Source organism: Panthera pardus, unplaced genomic scaffold (genome assembly GCF_024362965.1).
Source record: "Panthera pardus isolate Hobbes unplaced genomic scaffold, ASM2436296v1 HiC_scaffold_2, whole genome shotgun sequence".
NCBI lineage: Eukaryota > Metazoa > Chordata > Mammalia > Carnivora > Felidae > Panthera > Panthera pardus.
Genome location: NW_026526765.1, coordinates 22,679,956 through 22,690,713, shown reverse-complemented (window position 1 = coordinate 22,690,713; position 10,758 = coordinate 22,679,956). Strand labels below are relative to the sequence as shown.

The window sequence follows — 10,758 nt, the reverse complement described above, 5'->3', positions numbered from 1 at the left end:
ACTTCTGGTCTGCAAAGTTTCTGCTAAGAAACCCATCGATAATCTTACTAAAGATCCCTTGTATTTAACAAGTCACTTTTCTCTTGCTGTTTCTAAGAATTCTCTCTTTATCTTTGCCTTTCAACAGTTTGATCATAATGTATCTCTGTGTCCCTCTTTTTTGGGTTTTTCCTACTTGGATTGAAATTTTTGCGTTTGTATTTCCATCATTTCCTTAAATTTGGGAAGATTTGGTCCCAGCGTGAAGTCTCACAAATCATTTCTAATTAAATATATTAAGAATACCACTCATTGTTATTTAAATGGAATTTTTTTTACTTTAATATAATTTTCACTTGTCTACATTTCTCTCAACATAGGTGTAAGAGTGCAAAAAAAAAAAGGGCTATGCTCATATGAAAATGTCATGCTAGAAGAGTTCTGGGTGGAGTATTTATTTCTGGGTGAAGTGGAGTAATTGAGTTTTTAAAAAAATGGAAAATGTGTCCTCTTTTACTCTTCATCTCCCATCCCCCTAAAAGAAGTATATGCAATGGTTATCAAAAATGTAGAAGTATATATGTACATAAAAAGATATATTTATTATAATGTTTATTTCATAGTAGATATTTCTCCAAATAAGAGATCTTTGACTTTTAGTTCAGTTTTAGACTGACAGTGATGGAACATTTACAGCTGCAGGGACTGGAGACTCAGGTCTAAGGGTGCCGGAGTAGAGGCACTACTGGGGGTGGGGGCGATGGGTTTGTTGAACATCCCCAGCTCCTGGGTACGGACAATGCGTGCAGCACCAGGATTCTCTTCTGAATATCCAAAAGGATTAAAAAGCAGAGTCTCAAGGAGATATTTATACAGCTGTGTTCATGGCAACATTATTCACCATATCAAAAGAGTGGAAACAACCCAAGTGTCCATCCAAGGATGAATTCATAAAAAAAAAAAATATGATATATACACACACTGGAATATTCAACCTTCAAAAGGAGAGTCTGATGCGTGTTACCACATTAATGAATCTAAGGACATTAGGCCAGGTGAAGTTAGCCAGGTACAAAAGGATAATTAATCAATCAATCAGTTGTCTGACTCCACTTATATGAGGTATTTAAAAGAGTCAAGTTCACAGAGACAGAAAGTAGTATGATGGTTGCCATTGGCTGAAAAGAAAGAAGAATGAGGACTTGATATTTAACAGGCACAGAATTCCAATTTTGTAAGACGAAAAAGGATCTGGAGATGGGTTGCCCACAATGTGAATGAGCTTAACACATTGAAGCATACACTTAAAAATAGTTAAGATGGTAAATTTTGTGTGCATTTTACATAATTAAAAATCTTAAAAAACCATTAGAAAGGAAAATAGCATGTAAATATGGCAAAAAGATTTTCCCTTGTGAACTTTTTTTTTTGTTTTGTTCACACGTGTTTTTGTTTTTTTTTTATTTAGGAGAAATTTTATAAAAACTAGTCAATGACATGAAGAGGTCAAGCGGAATCATATGTTATCATCACCTAGTGTATCTGTTTATGCTTTGGCGGGTATTTGGAAACACAGAAATGTTATAGTAGATTTTGATGTTCACCTTAGGGCTCTGATTTTAGACTTAAGGTTTTACACCAACAGATGACAGGTCTGTTAATGTAAGAAAGCTACTGATAGTTTGATGAGTGGCATCTTCTCCACTAGGAGGATTAATGATTTTTTTTCTTAGTTGGTATTTAAATAAAAAGTGTCTATGTTATTATTTCATCATTAAGTATACTCTTGCTAACAATGGCAAACAGGTAAACTTTTCGTGTAGATTCTTACGAGGTGAAAATATGTAATAGGATGACTTTTATGCTGTCAGATTTTTTTAAAGAAATGTGGAGTCATTAACTGATTAGAATATTATTTGCTGGGAGGGGGTGAAGACCTAAAACTCTAAAACTTAAGCCAGACATGATGTGACTGAGTTACAGTAGGGAAGTCTAGAACAGGTGGATTTTTTTGGTTCTTATCTATTACAAAATCTTTTCAGCACAAGAGTATACAGTAGTTACATTTTTATATGAGTACACACTTTACTGTAACAAGTTTCACCTATTACATTTTTATTACCTGTATATATTATCTCTCTGATTATTCTTTCTGCATTTGTGCATGAGACTGAGATATTTTTATACCTGTGACAGAGAAAAATGTGTCGCTTTATCTTCTTCTATTCATCCAAATGAAAAATTAAATTAACGAGGAGAAGTGTGCTTATTTAAAGGGCACAGGTTTCCATATTCATAAAGAAATTCCTTTACCTGTTCACTCAGTTTGTGGAGCAGTTCACCACCTAGTAAATTATTTGGTTGTGCTATCTTGTCAGTCTTGCTGGTTGGTATTAATAAGGTAACTAACTTTTCAAAATCATTCAAAAAGTTGAAATTTGAGTGAAAGTTAAATATTCTTGGCAGATAATATGAGGGTGATGAAAGACTCTTCACTCTGACAGTGGCATTCTTTCCGAATTTAAATCACTTTGACCTCTTTTTCAGTATTTCAAATTGTAAAACTCCATAACTCCCCCCCCACCCCCCGCCCTGTCTGGCCAGGAACTCTATCAGCAAAATGCTTTGCCGTCTTCAACTGTCAAGTAATTTATGATCTAATATTAGAGCAAGAGATATTTAAAAATAAATGGATATCTTTTCCTAGCAAGTGCACAAGACATCTTCTCATCTGACAAATTTAAAATTGATATTTATCAACATGAGGGAAATGTGGCAGGATACCAGAGTTTAAATTCACTCTATTCTGTGAACCTATAGGATAATGAGCTGTCACGCATGTCAAAAGCAATCACTGCCTGGATTTCTATAGTCTTTGAACTTGGGGAAAGGTCCTTTTTACTCTTTTCCTTTAACATTTTCACTCACCATCAATTTTTTTCTGAGGTTCTAGATCCAAGTTTTAACAACACATAGGATAGAAAAAAACCTCAGAATATTTTAAGTAGTGTACAAGTACTTAAGCATAAGTGCATAAATGCATTTCCCTGTAACTGCCCCAGTCTTAACATTTTCCACTTCATTAATATACAAGACATTATCATGCTGCCTTTAGATATAGTACATATTGCAATTTGTATTGCATGAATGAAAAACCAGGCAAATGTCACCCCTAAAGTTATTTAATTTTTATTTATATTAATTTTAATTTAATAACAATCAGTGGAACCGCATGTTATTTTCTAAGCAAGTAAAGTGTGTAAGAAATGCAACTTGAGAGGGCTATTTATAATTATAGAATTTTTTTAAATATTGAAATGTTATTCCATATAGAAATCTTTTGTTCTTATATTATGTCAGAAACATGAGATGAGAGCTATAAAATAGCATTTGCCCAAACGAACCCACTATTCTGTATATTTTCTAATGAGCTTAATAAATATCAAAGAAAAAATTGTACCAGTCCATTAAGTTTAGGAATGATGAAATAACCTTATTTACACATAGTTTTTATTTTATGTCACTTTAAAATTCATCTAGGAACTATTTTGGAAGTGCAGGTATGTATAAAGAATGATGTAACATGCCCACCATTGAAATTTAAATAATAAAATAATAAAAGTAGTTTTGAAATTTCCTGTGTAATGCTCTCTGATCTTTCCTTAATTTTTGTCTTCAACCTACCCCATTTGAGGCAAATGCTGTCCAGAATGTGTATTTGTCATCTACCTAGATTTTTATAGATCCTTGCTACATTTGTTTGTAAATAACCGTACAGTATGATTCTGCAATTTTACAAGTTATCGGTGACTATTGTTTCTATCATTTGTGGCATCCTGATTTCTATCCAGGAATATGGTTTGTCCCGTGTCATAAATGTACTAGAATATATTCAAAACAGTTATGTTGATTAACATTTAAGTTGTTACCATACACATGGTATACATGTATATATAAATATATACATACAAACAGCACTAGTGAGAATATTTCTGTGACCCCTTTGTCGTTGGGCACAGATGTGAGTTTCTCTAAGGTGTATACTTGGGAATCCGATTGTAATTTTGTAGAATAAGTGCATTTTTAAATACACCAGATATTGCCAAATCTCTGTCCAAAATCTGAAACAATTTGCAACTAAAACATTGTGTGTGTCCCTTTTTGTGCATATTTGACAATACTTGATGTTATCATACTTCACTGGTCCTCAATGGAAGATTTTCTTTTTTTTTTTTTTTTTTTTAATTTTTTTTTTTTCAACGTTTTTTTTTTATTTATTTTTGGGACAGAGAGAGACAGAGCATGAACGGGGGAGGGGCAGAGAGAGAGGGAGACACAGAATCGGAAACAGGCTCCAGGCTCCGAGCCATCAGCCCAGAGCCTGACGCGGGGCTCGAACTCACGGACCGTGAGATCGCGACCTGGCTGAAGTCGGACGCTTAACCGACTGCGCCACCCAGGCGCCCCAATGGAAGATTTTCTTATCCCTAGGGTATTTGGCAAAGTCTGGTGGGTTTTTTTGTTTGTTTGTCTGTTTGTTTCCTTAGTGTGGTCCCTAGAAGTTTTATTGGTGTGTGAGTGTGTGTGTGTGTGTGTGTGTGTGTGTGTGTGTGTGTGTATGTGAGAAAGAGAGAGAGAGAGAGAGAGACAGAGACAGAGACAGAGAGAGAGAGAGAGACAGAGAGAGAGACAGGGAAAATTTGCAACATATAAAATTTACCATTTAATAATTTATAAGTGTGTAATTCTGTGGTATTAAGAATATTCACATTGTGGTACAACCATCATCACCATCCATCTCCAAAATTGTTCATCTTCTTAAATGGAAACTCTATACCCATTAAACACTAACCCCGCCCCCCAGTCTCCTCCCTAGACCCTGGCAACCACCATTCTACTTTCTATCTCCATGAATTTGACTTCCTAAAGTACCTCTTATAAGTAGAATCACACTGTAATTGTCCTTTTGTTCCTGGTTTATTTCGCTTAACATAACGTCCTTAGGTTTTTTCATGTTGTGACATACTTCAGAATCTCCTTCTTTCTTAAACCCAATAATATTGTATTCTGTGAATCTACCGCATTTTGTTTATCCATTTATCTGTCAATGAACGTGTGTGTTATTTCCAAATTTGACTGTTGTGAATATGCTTTTACTAATGGGTGTACAGATACCGGTTCAAGTTCCTACTTGCCATTCTTTTGGTATATATTCTAAAGTGGAATTGCTAGAAGGCGTAGTAAATCTATGTTTAATTTTCAGGAACTGCCATACTGTTCATCGAACTGTCTTCACCGGGATGCCTGGGTGGCTCAGTTAGTTAAGTGTGCAAGTCTTGATTTTAGGTCAGTTCATGATCTCATGGTTTGTGAGATCAAGCTCCAAATCCAGCTCTGATGGCAGGGGGCCTGCTTGGTATTCTCTGTCTCCTTCTCTCTCTCTCTGCCCCTTCCCCACCCTCTGTCTTTTTCTCTCTCTCAAAAATAAACATTTTTTTAAAGTGTCTTCACCATTTCACATCTCATCATAAGTGCACAACTATTCTAATTTTGCTACATTTTCACTAACATTTATTACGTTCTCTTCTCCTCCCCCCACCTCCTCCTCCTTCCTTCCTCCTCCATGCTCTTTTCTCCTTCTCCTTCTTTTCTTCTTTAGTAATGGCCATCATTATCTGAAGATTTTGATTATCCAACCAGAAGGGTGCTACTGACATCCAGTAAGTGGGTTCTGGGATACTTACAACCATCCTATAATACAAGTTGCGGGTCAGGCCCCACATCAAAGAATACCCAGCCTAAGATGTCAGTATCGCCAAAGTTGAGAAGCCATCAGTATACTTAACTATTTTTTTTAAATTTTTTTTTAATGTTTATTTATTTTTGAGACAGAGAGATACAGAGCATGAACGGGGGAGGGTCAGAGAGAGGGAGACACAGAATCTGAAACAGGCTTCAGGCTCTGAGCTGTCAGCACAGAGCCCGACGCGGGGCTCAAATTCATGGACCGCGAGATCATGACCCGAGCCGAAGTCAGCTGCTTAACTGACTGAGCCACCCAGGCGCCCCTTAACTATTTTTTAACAAACCCATGACTATAGTTATCTCTTTGTATATATGAAGATATGTATATTATCTGATATTCTTATAAAATGATTGACAATTTCATATAAACTTTTACTGGGGAATTTGAGTTGCATAGATAGACTAAATTTATCAAGTTTTAATTTAATCACAAATAAATACCTGCATTAATTTATATATCTTTTTATGTTTAATGCTAATTAATATCTTTATCTTTTTCTTCAGCCATGTCACAATTTTGAGAAACTTGAATTTTTCTGTTGTCCTTTCCCTATGTTTTATAGCATTATTTTTGGCATTTAATTCATATATATATACATATATATTCATTTAATTCATATATATATTCATTTAATTCATATATACATATATGTACATAGCCATATTCTTTTCTGTAGATAATTATAAAGGTTTATCAACACTTTATCAATGCTTTTTCATTCTTGATTCTTATTTCCCACTGATATATTCAGATATCATTTTCCTCTGTATTAAATTATATCTTTAAATTTCTTACATGGATTAATAAAAAAACAGCTTGGAAGGCACTAAAGAGAATAGACAAATTTCATATAGTTGAATGATAGTCGTGTGACAGCAACTTTTCACACACAATAGAAACCAAAATGCAATGGAATAATCCATTTAAAGACTTAAAGAAAATAACTCAAGTTGGAATTCTGTACCTCGGTAGTCTGTCAATTATAGTGAAGATAGATAAATACGTTTCAGATATAATGAGGGTTTACTACTAATAATCCTTCCCTCTAGATATCCAACATGATAGAAAAAGAAACTGGAAGGAAGGAATGTGTGTATAAGAAGCAACAGTGAAAAAGAATCCAATAATTCAGTTTTTTTTTTTTTCCTTCTAATTTCCCTGCTGGTGATTCAACATGTTTTGCAATATAACAACAAATACTTTCTGGGGCACCTGGGTGGCTCACTCAGTTGAGCGTCCAACTTCAGCCCAAGCCATGATCTCACAGCTCAAGAGTTCTAGGCTCAAGTCGGACTCTTTGCTGACAGCTTAGAGCCTAGAGCCTGCTTTGGATTCTGTCTCCTTCTCTCTCTGCCCCTAACCCACTCATATTCTGTCTCTGTCTCTCTCAAAAATAAATAAACATTAAAAAAGTTTAAAAAAAAAAAACAACAAGTACTTTTCTTTAATCCTGGAAAATTCTTAGCCATTACATCACCGTTCTATTTTCCTGGTACTAAATTGACAACTTAAGTCCTTTAACCTCTCTTATTTTATTTTCTTTTTCTAAATGTGCATACTTCTTAGGACCCTATCATTTCCCATTACTAATTTCATTGTCTTGTTTTGAAAATTTTTCACTATTATATGTTTATTTTCTATTTTATTATTTTCAGATTTATTTTATTTCTTTCCTTTCGTTTTCTGTGGGTTTACTTATGTTTTAATTTTTTTTTAAATTTATAGCCTCCTAAATGGATATATATTCTTTTTTTAATTAAGACTTTATTTTGTTAGAGCAGTTTTAGGTTTATAGCAATATGGAGAGGAAGGTACAGAGATTTCCCACATACCCTCTGTCCTCATACATGCGTAGCCTCCCCCATTATTGACATCCTCCACCAGAGTGCAAAATTTGTTTCAACTGATGAACCTACACTGATACATCATCATCACCCAAAGTCCATAGTTGACATTATGGTTCACTCTTGGTGTATGTTCTATGAGTTTAGATAAATGTATAATTCTATGTATCCATTATTATGGTAAAGTAAAAAGTATTTTCACTCCTAAAAATTCTCCGTGCACAACCTATTCATCCCTCTTCACCCCCACAGTCCCTAGAAGCCATTGATCTTTTGTACTGTCTCTGTATTCTTTCTTCACCAGAATGTCATATAGTGGGAATCATACAGCATGTACCCTTTCCAGATTGGCTTCTTTAACTTAGTAATTTGCATTTTCGATTCCTCTTTGTCTTTTCACGGTGTGGTAGCTCATTTATTTTCAGTACTGAATAAGACTCCATTGTCTGGAGGCAACACAGTTTATCCATTTGCTTACTGAAGGTCATCTTGGCTGCTTACAAATTTTGACAATTATGAATAGAGTTGCAGTAAATATATTTGTGCAAATTGTTGTGTGAACATGAGTTTTCAACTCTTGGAGCAAATGCCAAAGAATGTGACTGTTTGATCACATGATGGATAGGTTTAATTAAAAACAAACAAATAAATATATGTACATATATATGTGTATATATATGTATAAACATATATATATATATATATATATATATATATATATATATATACACCAAATTGTCTTCTAAAGTGGCTGTACCAAGTTGTATCCCCAACAGAAACGAATGAGAATTCCTATTGCCCTACCTCCTTGTCAGCCTTTGCTGTTGTTAGCGTACTTGATTTTGGCCATTCTAATAGATGTGTAGTGGAATTTTATTGTTATTTTCATATGAATTTCTCTGATTACATATAGTGAGCATCTTTTCATATGCTTCTTTGTCATCTGAATATATTGTTTTGTTGTGGTGTCTAATAAGGTCTTTGATTCATCCGTTATTGAGTTGTTTTCTTATTATTGAGGTTTAAGAGTTATTTGCATATTTTAGGTAACTATTGATTATCAGATTTGCGTTTTGCAAACATTTTCTTTCAGTCTGGCTTATTTCTCATTTTCTTGACATTGTCTTTCAAAGAGTAGATTTTTAAAGTTTAATGAAATCCAACCGTATTCATTATTTCTGTCATGGATCATGCCTTTGGTGTTATCTCTAAAAAGTCATCTAGATATAACATTTATATTTTAACTAGATCATTTACATTTTCTCCTGTATTCTAAGAGTTTTATGGTTTTGTGTTTTACATGTAGATCTGTGATCCATTTTGAGTTATATTTGTGCGGCTTTTTGTCTTATTTTCTAACGCTTTGAACAATGTTTAAAAATTTCTCTTGTTCCTCCTTTAGATTTACTAATTCTTTATTCTTTCTTTATTAATTAAATGTATTAATTCTATTTTCAGCTTTGTAATATCAATTTAGCCCATCCCTTAAGTTTTGTATTTTTTCACCAGTGTAATTTCATTGTTGATACTGTTTAATTTCTAGTAATTCTCCTTGGTCATTTTTATAATCCACCTATATTTATATTGAAGTTATTTTTAAAGATTCTTATCTTATCTTATATAACTTGGAATACAGTAGGAAGACCTTCAGATTGTATTATAATTATAACACCTTAACTGATTTTTCCTTTTATTTGGATCTATGTATTATCTCTAATTATCTTATAATTGTTTTGTCTGCTTATCTTCAGCAAAAGTTGTCTTCTCAGTTGGATCACAATGATCTTGGTTTAGGCATTCACCGCTTCTAAAACTAGAAGTTCTCATTAGGCTTTTCTTACCTTTTTGTTGTTGTTGTTTTACAACCATTTTTTATTCTATAGTGCGGTCTGGCTCTTACACGCACACACTGCAAGGATGGCTTCATGACTTTCACATGGCATTTCTGTCTGCACATCTCAGATCTGTGTTTTCTACCACAAATCTGGGTTGACGGTAAGAATGTTTTGAATTCCCATCCTTGAATGCCTGACAAACATAGGACATATACCCTTTTTTTATTTTATTTATTTATTTTTTTAATATATGAAATTTATTAAAAATATGGAACGCTTCACGAATTTGCGTGTCATCCTTGCGCAGGGGCCATGCTAATCTTCTCTGCATCGTTCTAATTTTAGTATATGTGCTGCCGAAGCGAGCACAGGACATATACCCTTGATGTTGTTCTCACATTCTAGACCTGATGTTCAGGTTCAGGGCTCCTGGTGGTTTCTGTGCCTCCTCATTTCAATCAGTGGATGGTTCAATGTTCCCTTTTTGGGAGGAAGGATGTTGTCAATTCTTTCTGGCTTTTGACATCAGCTACAAGTGTAATTACTTTATAGAATGTTTTGTTAGCATATATACATTCACTGTCTTTGTGTTGAGACTACGATGCACTCTACAAGCCCCCTTCTCATTTATTTTTTTGCTTATTTATTTACATAGGCAGAATCAGCCTATGTAACAGCCTGACCGAAGTTTATGTATTTAATAGCTGATGGATTTAAAATTCTGATCTACGTTTTTTGGCTCCTTGTTGAGTAATTTTGATGTTCTATCCAAGAATACACTATGTACTTTGTTTAACTCATCTTCATTCTTTTCAAAAAAAAGAAAAGAACACAGGGGCACCTGGGTATCTCTGTTGGTTAAGCGTCTGACTCTTGGTTTTGGCTCAGGTCATGATCTCATGGTTTGTGAGTTAGAGCCCCACATCAGACTCCGTGCTGACAGTGCAGGGACTGCTTGGCATTCTCGCTCTTCGTCTGTCTCTGCCCTTCCCCCATTTACTCTCTCTGTCTCTCTCTCAAAAGTTAATAAAAAAAAAAAAAACTTTAAAAAAACAGAAAAAAAAAGAAAAGAGCACAATATAGCTAGTGTTTCATGGGACTTTAGATTGAATTCACATACATAATATTTTTTTTCAACAAATGGTACATATATGCTTTGTACAAATGCTTGTCAGACATCATTTATCTTGACATTTTAACCCCTTGATCAGTTCTGAGACAGAGAGATCATTTACTATATACTCTCTGCAATAGACTGAATGTTTATGTCACCCCAAATTTATATGTTAAAGCC

At 34.2% G+C, this 10,758-nt stretch overlaps 1 non-coding gene across 1 annotated transcript; it reads right to left on the bottom strand.

Annotated features, from left to right (window-relative positions):
* Positions 1 to 9,726: 9,726 nt before the first annotated feature.
* On the bottom strand, positions 9,727 to 9,833 carry LOC128778519 (U6 spliceosomal RNA). The gene has a single exon (XR_008424085.1). It is a non-coding gene; the product is annotated as a U6 spliceosomal RNA (small nuclear RNA).
* Between the last annotated feature and the right edge of the window lie 925 nt (positions 9,834 to 10,758).